This window comes from Carlito syrichta, unplaced genomic scaffold (assembly GCF_000164805.1).
Source record: "Carlito syrichta isolate Samal-C Ts95f unplaced genomic scaffold, Tarsius_syrichta-2.0.1 Scaffold316209, whole genome shotgun sequence".
NCBI classification, from domain to species: domain Eukaryota; kingdom Metazoa; phylum Chordata; class Mammalia; order Primates; family Tarsiidae; genus Carlito; species Carlito syrichta.
Window position 1 is genome coordinate 352,253 of NW_007260305.1, and position 12,119 is coordinate 364,371.

A 12,119-nucleotide genomic window follows, 5' to 3' on the forward strand; every position below is an offset into this window, starting at 1 on the left:
CCCGCCTGGGCAACTTGGCGAGAACTCATCTCTACAATAAATCAAAAATTAGCCAGGCGTGGTAGCGCGCAACTGTAGTTCCAGCTACTTGGAAGGCTGCAGTGGCCGGGAGCGGCCACTGCACTCCAGTCTGGGCGACAGAGTGAGACTCCAACTCAAAAAAAAAAAAAAAAAAAAAAACTAACAGAGACATGAATGACAATGAGACAACCCAGCCAGAATAGAAAAGCACTCTAAGTTTAGGTAACAGTTGGTTCAAAAGTCCTCAAGTGAGAACAAGCTTGCTTGATCTAAGGATCCAGGTAGAAAGAGCTAGAGCAGAAAGAGGGAGTGGCAGGCAGGGACCAGATGACAATTATGTTGCATATTACTTCCCATTTCATTCCTTCTTCCACCTAGCTTTTTTCCATTCTATTTTCCTTACCATTCTTTTGCCTCTAGTGTAGGTTTAAGACCTAATCAATAAATGGCTATAAAAATTTAAAACTGTTGGCAGGGCACGGTGGCTCATGCCTGTAATCTCAGCTCTCTGGAAGGCAGAGGCAGGAGGACTGCTTGAGCCCAGGAGTTCGAGACCAGCCTAGGTAACATAGCCTAGGTATTCCAAAAATCAGCTAGGCATGGTGGTGCTTGCCTGTAGTTCCAGCTAATGGGGAGGCCGAGATGGAAGGATCACCTAAGCACAGTGGACAGAGGCTGTGGAAGTTGTGAGTGTGCCACTGTACTCCAGCCTGGGCGATAGAGTGAGACTCCTACTCAAAAAAATAAAAATGCTAGGCACAGTGGCTCATGCCTATAATCCCAGCACTCTGAGAGGCCTAGGTGAGAGGACTGCCTGAGCCCCCATTTCCATGATAATCAAAAAATTAGGCACAATGCGCCTGAGTCCAGCAGGTCAAGGCTGCAGTAGCCACAAGTGTGCCACTGCACTCCAGTCTGGGCAACGGAGTGAGACTCCAAGTCAAAAAAAGAGAGAAGTGTGTGCCTTTAAAAAAAAAAAAGAAAAAGAAAAGAAAAAGTGTGCTCCTGTACAGAACAGTCAACATCCTACCCATGGTTTTAGTTGGAGTCTCACTCCGTTGTCCAGACTGGAGGGCAGTAGCACTCTCACTACTACCCTAGAGTCAACCTGCTGCGCTCCAGCAATCCTAACGCCTCAGCCTTCCAAGTAGTTGGAACTACAAGCGCGCGCTACCACGCCTGGCTAATTTTTTTGATTTGTTGTAGAGATGAGGGCTTGCCAAGTTCCAGGAGCTGGTCTCGAACCCATGGGCTCAGGCAATCCACTCGCCTTGGCCTCCCAGAGTGCTGGGATTACACACTGAGCTACCAAGCCCAGACACAATTCTATCCTTTTTTTTTTTTTAGGTTAAAAAAAAAGTTTATTTAAAAGTAAATTAGAGAGAGAGAAGGGAGAAAAAAGATTTACCTCCCCTAGGTGGGGGAAGGGGCCAAAGCCAGGAAGCATAGTGACAGTCATAGCTCAAAGAGCACATGGCTACACCAGAGTCTAGCAAGGCAATGGGCGCTCTCTACCCATTCTTTAAGACCCATCTTAAATGCTACTTTCTCCCTTAAGTCTACTCAACCTAGCAAAATATTTCTTTTTTTCTTTGGGTTTCCTAAAGCATTTTGTTTCTATTTTTATTGCACACTCAATTAAAGGTAAGTCTGGGCCTTGTACAAGTTGTTGAACCCAGCTGGGCTCGGTGGCTCAGCCTGTAATCCTAGTGCTTTGGGAGGCTGAGGTGAATGGATTGCCTGAGCCTGTGCGTTTGAGAACTGCCCGGGGCAACTTGGCAAGACCTCATCTCTACAATAAATCAAAAATTAGCTGGGCGTGGTAGCGCGCCTGTACTTCCAGCTACGTGGAAGGTTGAGGTGGAGGGATTGCTGGAGGCCAGCCGGTCGAGGCTGCGGTGGCTGGGAGCGGCCACTGCACTCCAGTCTGGGCGACAGAGTGAGACTCCAACTCAAAAAAAAAAAAAAAAATCCCAAAAAACCAAAGTACTTTCTGCTGAAAGAATTAGCAACTACATACTAGGCAGGTAAAGGCATGCATAGTATATTCAGGTGGTAGTTACATCTCTAAACTGCTTTTAGTCTGCTTGTTAGCTGTGGGTTTTTGTAAAGCAGATGCTTTCCAGATGGAAAACTTGACAGAGAGCAGAAAACAAGAATTTAACACCACTCACAGTGAGCAGGAGCGTTTCATTTTTAAAGGAACCCCAGTCCTTGAATTCCAGAGGACCTAGGCTAGAATATTGGTCTATGAGTAAATCTTGAGTTTTATCTGAGATATGTTCTGAAACTTAGCTAACCTCCCTTGAGTATGCTGACATGGATAGTTTGACATGTACAAAGCTTTGGGTTGAAAGGCCACATGGTGGGCACGGTAGCTCAAGCCTGTAATCCTAGCACTTTGGGAGGCCGAGGCGAGAGGACTACCTGAGTCCAGGGGTTCAAGACCCAGCCTGAGCAACTTGGTGAGATTTCGTCTCTACAGTAAATCAAAAAATAAGCCAGGCGTGGTAGCACGCACCTGTAGTTCCAGCTACTTGGAAGGCTGAGGTGGAAGGATCACCTGAGTCCGGCAGGTCAAGGCTGCAGTGGCCATGAGCATGCTACTGCACTCCAGCCTGGGTGACAGAGTGAGACGCCAACTCAAAAAAAGAAAGAAAAAGAAAGGCCACAAGAGCCTGCAAATGTTAGTAGGTTACACTGATATGTCAAGCAAATCTTCTAAATGTTAATTTAAGATGAAATAAAAATTATCAGAAGATAGACCAGAATTATAACTAAATTAGAAACATATATCAAATGCTATGCTGTGCCTCACAAATATATACTATTATTTGTCAGTTAAAAATTAAATCAAGCCGGGCTTGGTGGCTCAGCCTGTAATCCCGCGCCTTTGGGAGGCTGAGGTGAGTGAATTGCCTGAGCCCGCGGGTTCGAGACCCGCCTGGGCAACTTGGTGAGACCTCATCTCTACAATAAATAAAAAATTAGCTGGGTGTGGTAGCACACACCTGTAGTTCCAGCTACTTGGAAGGCTGAGGCAGAAGGATTGCCAGAGCCCAGTAGGTCGAGGCTGCGGTGGCCGGGAACAGCCACTGCACTCCATCTGGGCGACAGAGTGAGACTCCAACTCAAAAAAATTTTTTAAATAAAAATAAATAAAAAATAAAAAGATAGAAATAAACAAAAACCTGATTACTGATACCAACTTCTTAAATACTGTGAGGCCCTCAAGTTGTCAGCTAATATTTAAAAAGCCATAATTTCACAGACAAATTAAGTCGTCCCCTTCTGGCCATCAAATTATAAACGCTAAAGGCAGGAAAGACTTAATACAAATTATTCAATTCAAATACTGACAGGATCCAAATTTTGTCCATATTTAAATAACTTCCTCAATTAACCTTGGAAAGGCTATTCAATTTTTTAATAGGTATCACTACTGGGAAGTCCTTATTATTCAACTCTATTTAAATGACACTAAAGATCTTTCAAGGTACTTTTAACATAGAAGTATTCAAGCTATTTTGCTTGCTGCTGAAACCCAGAAGCTGGGGCCTAAGGTATTTAAAACGGTCAGCTACATAGTCTATACCCATTTTCTGTATTTATTTATTTATTTTTTTATTTTTTTTTTTTTGAGTCGGAGTCTCACTCTGTCACTCAAACGGGAGTGCAGTGGCCGCTCCCGGCCACTGCAGCCTCGACCTGCTGGGCTCCGGCGATCCTTCCCCCTCAGCCTTCCGAGTAGCTGAAACTACAGGTGCGTGCTACCAAGCCCGGCTAATTTTTGATTTATTGTAGAGATGAGGTCTTGCCAAGTTGCCCGGGCGGGTCTCGAACTCACGGGCTCAGGCAATCCACTCACCTTGGCCTCCCAAAGTGCTGGGATTACAGGCTGAGCCACCGAGCACGGCCCATTTTCTGTATTTAGTACCAGAGCAAGTACATTAGACAAGCATGCCAAGGACAACAGTTTTACTCTGCCAAATGTCATACATCTAAGACAAGCAATCTACTACAGACATAAGTGCAGACTAACACACAGAGTTCTCAGAATGGATCTCAAAGCCCTATTTATTCATCAACAATCTGCATGGCCTACTATATGCCAGGCACTGGAGGAGCAAGAGATGTGGCCCCATTTTATGGGAGTTCACAAACTAGGCATTAGCTTTTTACTCCAGAAACTCCTCAGAGAAAGAATCTATGAAATGAAAGTCCACCAAGTCTAATGCAAAATGTTATACCACCACAGATAGTAAATGGTGTAAATAAGCTTTTATCTAGTCCCTAAAATAAATATGAGTATAGTTGCTTCCTTTCTTTACATATATGGTTAGAAAATTATATGTATCCTGTATTCTAAAACGCAGAAGGTTAGGTACCTTACTTGGTCTCCTTTAATTATGAAGCTAGAAGTACTATATTACATGCTATTTACATTTTTAATGAAAAACAATTTAGCCTACAGCAGCCATTGAAGAAAAATGTCACCACGGGGAAAACTGGAAATGACTTCAGGTCCTTCACCGCCCTGAAGCTTCATTAAGATGCAACTGGTTCCAATACAGGTGCTTTTCAATCACACCACTTTCCATATAAATGTCCATAAGGCACCTAGGCAGGAACACAGGCATCAATTCTCACATCTATTCCAAAACCACCTTGAACCTTTCAGAACTATTCCAAACTGTTCTTTTTTTTTGAGTTGGAGTCTCATCCGTTGCCCAGGCTGGAATGCCTTGACACACTCACGGCCACCCCAGCCTCGACCCACTGAACCCACTTCCGCCTCAGCCTTCCAAATAGCTGGAACTACAGACGCACGCCACCACGCCCGGCTAGGGTTTTTTTTTTTGTGATTTATTGTAGAGACGAGGTATCACCAAGTTGCTCAGGCTGGGTCTGGAACCCCCGGGCTCAGGCAATCCTCTCGCCTCGGCCTCCCAAAGAGCTGGGATTACAGGTTGAGCCACCCCGCCCGGCCCAAACTGTTGATTCTTAACACAATCTAGGAGGATTTCTTACTCCTTGGCCAGAGGTCCTAGCATACATGCTCTTTTTGTAAATTTCACATTCATTGAGTTAAACCAACACGTGTCTAAACGACATCAATCCATGAAAAATGGGTTAAAATATTGCTCATGTGTATTTAAATTTCCCAACATCAAGGAAAAGTTGCCAGAAAGAAGGGCCCGAGAAACAAATACCATCTCACAATCGCACACACTTACTTTTCCTTTGTTTTCCAATTGCCCACACCATCCCGGAATCTCACGATCTCGATCTGTTCCTTAACTAACCCCTCTACGCTTCTTGACGATCTCACCACCCTCTGTGAGATGAGTAACGACCCCAGATGAAACTTATGAAACCAACCTTGAATCAAAGCAAGAGCTGCGCTTGGACTATTGTTTTAACTCCCGAAAGGAAACATGGAGTGAAGGCAGCAAGAAGCCTGGAAAAGTGAAGGAGGCGTGTCCCACCCCTTCTTCAACAGGATCCTTCAGCCTCCTTTCTGCAGGGACTCCCGGGAGCACTGGCGGCCCGTCTCCCCGGTTCTCCTCCACACTTCACCGAAACACCCTGGAGATCCCCGCCCTACTTATCCTAACAGCCCTCCCCCTACAGAGCCTGGCGCAGCTCCCTGGCCCTCCCACCCCCCCCCCAATTCATTCAACACCCTCCACCATCAGCACACCTGCCAGGCCCAGCCCCGGCTTCCAGCCTCCCCGAAGTTACTTCTTCGCAGTCCTGCGGGTAGAACCCCCGGGGCAGCGCCGGCCGGACCCCGGGTCCGCGGATTCCAACCCGAACCTCGGATCTCGCTGTCGTCCGCTCTCCGCGCGCATATCCAGGCATCAAGCCTGTCTCCCTCCCTGTCTCCGGAACCGTTTCCTCTTCAGATCCACCCGCAGCCGCCCGCCCGGAGCAACTCTGCCTCGGTCTCCCCGGGCCCCGAGGAGCGGCCCCCAGGAGCTCGGCCCACCGCGCCCCGCCCTCCTCCATCCTCCACGCAGCCGGCGCCCGGCCCCTTGCGCGCCAGGGGGGAGCTCGGTGTGGGAAGCGGCGCAGCAGGCAGGGCCGCGGACCACCCTCCACCCCGAGCGCGGCCTCTCACCTCCCGCTCCCGCCGCCGCGCCCCCCCCCGCCCCCCGCTGTCCCGCCTCCAACGGGCTTCTCACCTCAGAGCAGCGCCCAGGAGCCCGAGAGGAATCGGTGCCGCGCTACTGGCGCGTCGCGTCGGGCCGGCCGGGGGAGTGGCACCCGAGAAGGAAGCAAGCCGGGTGGCCGCGAAGAAGCTCCTAACTAAAGCGACGTACCGCAGGCCCGGTCCAACGGCCCTCCCCTCAGCCGAACAAAAGAAGCTCGCACTCTGCGGGGCCCGCCGCCCGCACCGCGCAAGTGCGACGACCCGCCGCACGGCATCATGGGACGCGGAGTCCGGCCAAGACTACAAGGCCCAAAGCGCCGCGCGGGGCTTCAGCTGCGCACGCGCGACTTTGTCGGGGCAGAGGTAGCTTCAAGGTTTAAACAGCAACCGCGGAGCGATCGGAGCTTTGAGCGTCGCAACCGAGAAAGTTAGAACGTGTGGTTTTTACAAGCGAACCGCTTGATGCTTGTCCCGAATAATCAGCCATTTTGGGGCAGTTCTGTAATTCACACACTTGAAACTGCCAAATCTGTAAAACTCCTACTCCGAGGTGTTGAAATTACTTCCCTTTCCAAGTCTTTCCTGACCCCCTACATTAGGTTAGGTTCCCCGGTAGGCATCCTCCTGGCTTCCTAAATTTGCCCCTTTCTTTTTCTTTTTCTTTTTTTTTTTTTTTGAGTCGGAGTCTCAGTCTGTCGCCCAGGCTGGAGTGCAGTGGCACGCTCACGGCCCACCACAGCCTCGAACTGCTGGGCTCAGACGATCCTTCGGCCTCAGCCTTCCCAAGTAGCTGGAACTATAGACGCGCGCTACCACACCCGTCTATTTTGTATTTTATTGCAGAGACAAGGTCTCGCCAAATTGCCTGGGCTGGTTTCAAACCCTCGGTCTTAGGCATAGACTCGCCTCGGCTTCCCAAAGTGCTGGGATTACAGGGTGAGCCACTGAGCCCGGCCAAAAAATGGTGACTTTTGATTGCTAGAGCATAGAAGGTCAACGCTGGGGTGGCTGTGAGCGTGCGTGCCATTGCACTCCAGCCTGGACAAAGGAGTGAGACTCCAACTCAAAACAACAACCAAAAAAATGGCGACTTTTTTTTTTTTTTTTAAGCTGGGTCTGGAGGTGCAAACCCGTAGTTCCGGCTATTTGGAAGGCTGAGGCAGAAGGATTGCCTGAGCCCAGCAGATCGAGGCTGCGATGGCGGTAAGCATGCCACTGCACTCCAGCCAAGGCGACAGAGTGAGACTACAATTTAGAAAAGATTTAGCCGGGCTCGGTGGCTCAGCCTGTAATCCCGCGCCTTTGGGAGGCTGAGGTGAGTGGATTGCCTGAGCCTGAGGGTTCGAGACCCGCCTGGGCAGCGAGACCTCATCTCTACAACAAATCAAAAAACCAGCCGGGCGTGGTAGCGCATGCCTGTAATTCCAGCTACTCGGAAGGCTGAGGCGGAAGGATCGCTGGAGCCCAGCAGGTCGAGGCTGCGGTAGCTGGGAGCGGCCACTGCACTCAGTCTGGGCGACAGAGTGAGACCCCAACTCAAAAAAAAAAGAAAAGATTTAAGCCGGGCTCGGTGGCTCAGCCTGTAATCCCGCGCCTTTGGGAGGCTGAGGTGAGTGGATGGCCTGAGCTCGCGGGTTCGAGACCGCCTGGGCAATTTGGCGAGACCTCATCTCTGCAGTAAATCAAAAAATTAGCCGAGGGTGGTAGCGCGCGCCTGTAGTTCCAGCTACTTGGAAGGCTGAAGCGGAAGGATCGGAGCTCAACAGGTTGAGGCTGCGGTGGCCGGGAGCATGTCACTGCCCTCCAGCCTGGGCGACAGAGTGAAACTCCAACTCAAAAAAAAAAAAAAAGCAAGAAGAGAAAAGATTTTCCTCCACCTTGTTTGAAATTCTTTGTTTCTTGAGTACTACTTGCAATTCTATTTTTAAATATTTATTCATTTGGGGCTAACAAGCACCCTCTTTTAAAATGCAAATATACTTAAGAACCATCTCTGTTTTCTTTCCTCCTTTGGTCAATCTGATTCTCATGGTGAATTCCTGGTAGTCACTGGACTCTAAATAAAAGGTACACTTCTCAAATGCACCCACAGCCCCGACTATGGTTTTCTGATGTGAAGGGATTACTGCTGAAAAGGTGCTTATCATTTGCTAGCATTCAGGAATGGTAAGGATTGGCCCCATTATCAAGTGTTTAGAAATCACTGTTGAGGCTGGGCCGGGTGGCTCAGCCTGTAATCCCAGCACTTTGGGAGGCCAAGGCAAGAGGATTGCCTGAGCCTGGGGATTCGAGACCAGCCTGGGCAATATGGTGATACCTCATCTCTACAATAAATCACACAAAAAAACCTAGCTGGGCGTGGTAGTGTGCGTCTGTAGTTCCAACTACTTGAAAGGCTGAGGTGAAAGAATCACCTAAGCCCAGCTGGTCGAGGCTGTGGTGTCGGTGACCGTGGCACTGCACTCCAGTCTGGTCGACAGAATGAGACTCCAACTCAAAAAAAGAAAAAATTTTCGCCGGGCTCGGTGGCTCAGGCTGTAATCCCGCACCTTTGGTGGCTGAGGTGAGTGGATTGCTTGACCCCGCGGGTTCAAGACCCTCCTGGGCAGCAAGACCTCTACAATAAATCAACAGATCAGCCGGGCGTGGTTAGCGCATGCCTGTAATTCCAGCTACTTGGAAGGCTGAGGCGGAAGGATCGCCGGAGCCCAGCAGGTTGAGGCTGCGGTGACCAGGCGCGGTCACTGCACTCCAGTCTGGGCGACAGAGTGAGACTCCAACTCAAAAAAAAAAAAAAAGAAAAAGAAAAAACTTTCCTCCACCTTGTTTGAAATTCTTTGTTTCTTAAGTACTACTTGCAATTCTATTGTTAAATATTTATTCATTTGGGGCTAACAAACACCCTTTTAAAAAATGCAAATATAGGCCGGGCCCAGTGGCTCAGCCTGTAATCCTAGCATTTTAGGAGGCCGAGGCGAGTTAATTGAATGAGCCCACGGGGTTCGAGACCCACCCGGGCAACTTGGCGAGCCCTCATCTCTACAATAAATCAAAAATTAGCTGGGTGTGGTAGCGCACGTCTGTAGTTCCGGCTACTTGGAAGGTTGAGATAGAAGGATTACCTGAGCCCAGCAGGTTGGGGCTGCAGTGGGGCTGTGGTGGCCGGGAGCATGCCACTGCACTCCAATCTGGGCGACAGAGTGAGACTCCAACTCAACAAAAAATTTTAAAAAATAAAATGAAAATATACTTAAGAACCATCTCTCTTATCTTTCCTCCTTTGGTCAATCTGATTCTCATGGTGAATTCCTGGTATTAACTGGACTCTAATTAAAATGTACACTTCAGCCGGGCTCGGTGGCTCAGCCTGTAATCCCAGCACTTTGGGAGGCCGAGGTGAGTGGATTGCCTGAGCCCGCGGGTTCGAGATCAGCCCGGGCAACTTGGCGAGAACTCGTCTCTACAATAAAATAAAATAAAATAGCCGAGGGTGGTAGTGCGCGTCTGTAGTTCCAGCTACTCAGAAGGCTGAGGTGGAAGGATCGCTGGAGCCCAAAAGGTCAACGCTGGAGTGACTGTGAGTGTGCCACTGCACTCCAGCCTGGGCGACCGGAGTGAGACTCCAACTCAAATAAAAAAAAGAAAAAAAAATCACTGTTGAAAAATAAGCTGGCCATTGCCTTGTTAAGCTATGGTGTATCCCTGGGCTCTTTGAGCTATATCCAGTCCACGTTTTCTTAAGCTTTGGCCCCTCCCCTCTTTCTCTCTCTTCAATTTACTTTCTAAATAAACTGTATTTGCTTTTTCTTTTTTTTGAGTTGGAGTCACTCTGTCACCCAGACTGGAGTGCAGTGGCACATTCCCGGCCACCGCAGCCTCAACCTGCTGGGCTCCGGCAATTCTTCCGCCTCGGCCTTCCAAGTAGCCAGAACTACAGGCACGTACTACCATGCCTGGCTAATTTTTTATTTATTGTAGAGATGAGGTCTCGCCAAATTGCCCCGGGTGGGTCTCAAACATGTGGACTCAGGCAATTCACTCACCTCAGCCTCTCAAAGCGCGGGATTACAGGCATGACATATATTTATGTATTGATTCTTGCCTGGTAATCCCGACCTCTGAAGAACCTCTAACTTCATTATAATATGCATGGTACAAAATGACACATTCCATGGCAGCCATGGTTGGAAACCTAATCTTACATTTTAACACCTTTCAGAAAATAATAGAATTTGTCTTTTTCCTTTCTATTGTTCTTGCCAGCAAAACTCTTTAATCCACTATTAATGGCTTGAAGAAATAACTACTGAAGACCAAGCACTCTGCTAGGTATTCTGGCAAAACGGGAATGGTTATTCTCCTCAAATGTGAGCTTACTTTTGAAATGCACAAGCTTATACTATATCAAGATCATCAGAGAATTGCTGTAAAAACCTAGTATTTATATCATCAAGACTGGCTTCCTTTCCAGAGGCTGCGGCAGGACACCCAGAAGCCTCCCTCAACACAATCTCCAGGCTGCGGCAGTAGCTGCGCCCAAGAGCAGCTCTGAAGACTGATTGGTACACTGGACATGGGTCCAGAATGATGTCCTAGCCCCGGGAAAAGTGGCACAAAGCCACTGCCGCAAAGTGGTAGGTGTTCTGGAGCAGCAAAAAAAAATGTTTTGTTTTGTTTTTTTTGAGTTGGAGTCTCACTGTGCCGCCCAGACTGGAGTGCAGTGGCTGCTCCCGGCCACCACAGACACGACCTGCTGGGCTCCAGCAATCCTTCCGCCTCAGCCTTCCAAGTAGCTGGAACTACAGGTGCGTGCTACCACGCTCGGCTCATTTTGATTTATTGTAGAGATGAGATCTCGCCAAGTTGCCCAGGCTGGTCTCGAACCCGCGGGCTCAGGCAATCCACTCACCTCAGCCTCCCAAAGGTGCGGGATTGCAGGCTGAGCCACCGAGCCCGGCTGCAAAAATATTTTTATGATATCTCTTTCCTACAGTATATGTCTTTTCCATATTCTATATGATGAAATGGGAGGTTCACATTCTGCTGTTTACTGAAATGTGATGGTTGTGCAACTGTTTGAGATGTCTGAGTATGACTAGTTTTTTTTTATAGAACACTATTTTGTTTTTTGTTTTTTGTTTTTTTTGAGTCAAGTCTCACCCTGTTGCCCAGGCTGGTGTGCAGTGGCATGTTCATGCCCACCACAGCCTCTATTTGCTAGGCTCAGGCAATCCTTCCGCCTCAGCCTTCCAAGTACCTGGAACCACAGGCAAGCGCCACCATGCCCGGCTGATTTTTTTATTTGCTGTAGAGACGAGGTCTTGCCAAGTTGCACAGGCTGGACTCAAACCCCTCTTGCCTCAGCAATCCTCTTGCCTCAGCCTCCCAAAGTGCTGGGATTACAGGCTTGAGCTACTGTGCCTGACCAATAAAACACTATTTTTTTTTTTTTTTTTGAGTTGGAGTCTCACTCTGTCGCCCAGAATGGACTGCAATGGCCACTCCAGGCCCCCGACACCTCAACCTATTGGGTTCCGGTAATTCTTCCGACCCTGACTGCACAAAATGCGCAACTGAAAAGACGGGAATGACAAACTGAATAATTTATAATAACACGACACAACAATATGCAGTCTTCAGGATACTCATCTCACCTGATTCATAGTAAGAGGATGGAAAACAAATTTTCAGGTGAACACGACACAAAAGAAAGCAAGAGTTTCGATCTTGATATCAGACATTAAAATTCTTTTAAAAAGACATAGAGGATCACTACATAATGATAAAAGGTTCAATCCATCACAAGAAATATCCATGGTAAACATATATGCACCCAACATAGGAGTACCATCCTTTTTAAAGCAACTCTAGGTAAACAAAAAAAAGATATTGACTCTAACACTATCATAGTTGGGGACTTAAATGCCCCACTACAACCCTA

At 48.3% G+C, this 12,119-nt stretch overlaps 1 protein-coding gene across 1 annotated transcript in view; it reads right to left on the bottom strand.

Annotated features, from left to right (window-relative positions):
• CBX1 (chromobox 1) overlaps positions 1–6,453 on the bottom strand; it is an 18,849-nt gene extending 12,396 nt beyond the window's left edge. Inside the window, exon 1 of the mRNA XM_008073912.1 lies at positions 6,210–6,453. The gene's annotated coding sequence lies outside the window, so the exon portion shown is untranslated. The remainder of the gene's footprint in view (positions 1–6,209) is intronic.
• Positions 6,454–12,119: the final 5,666 nt, after the last annotated feature.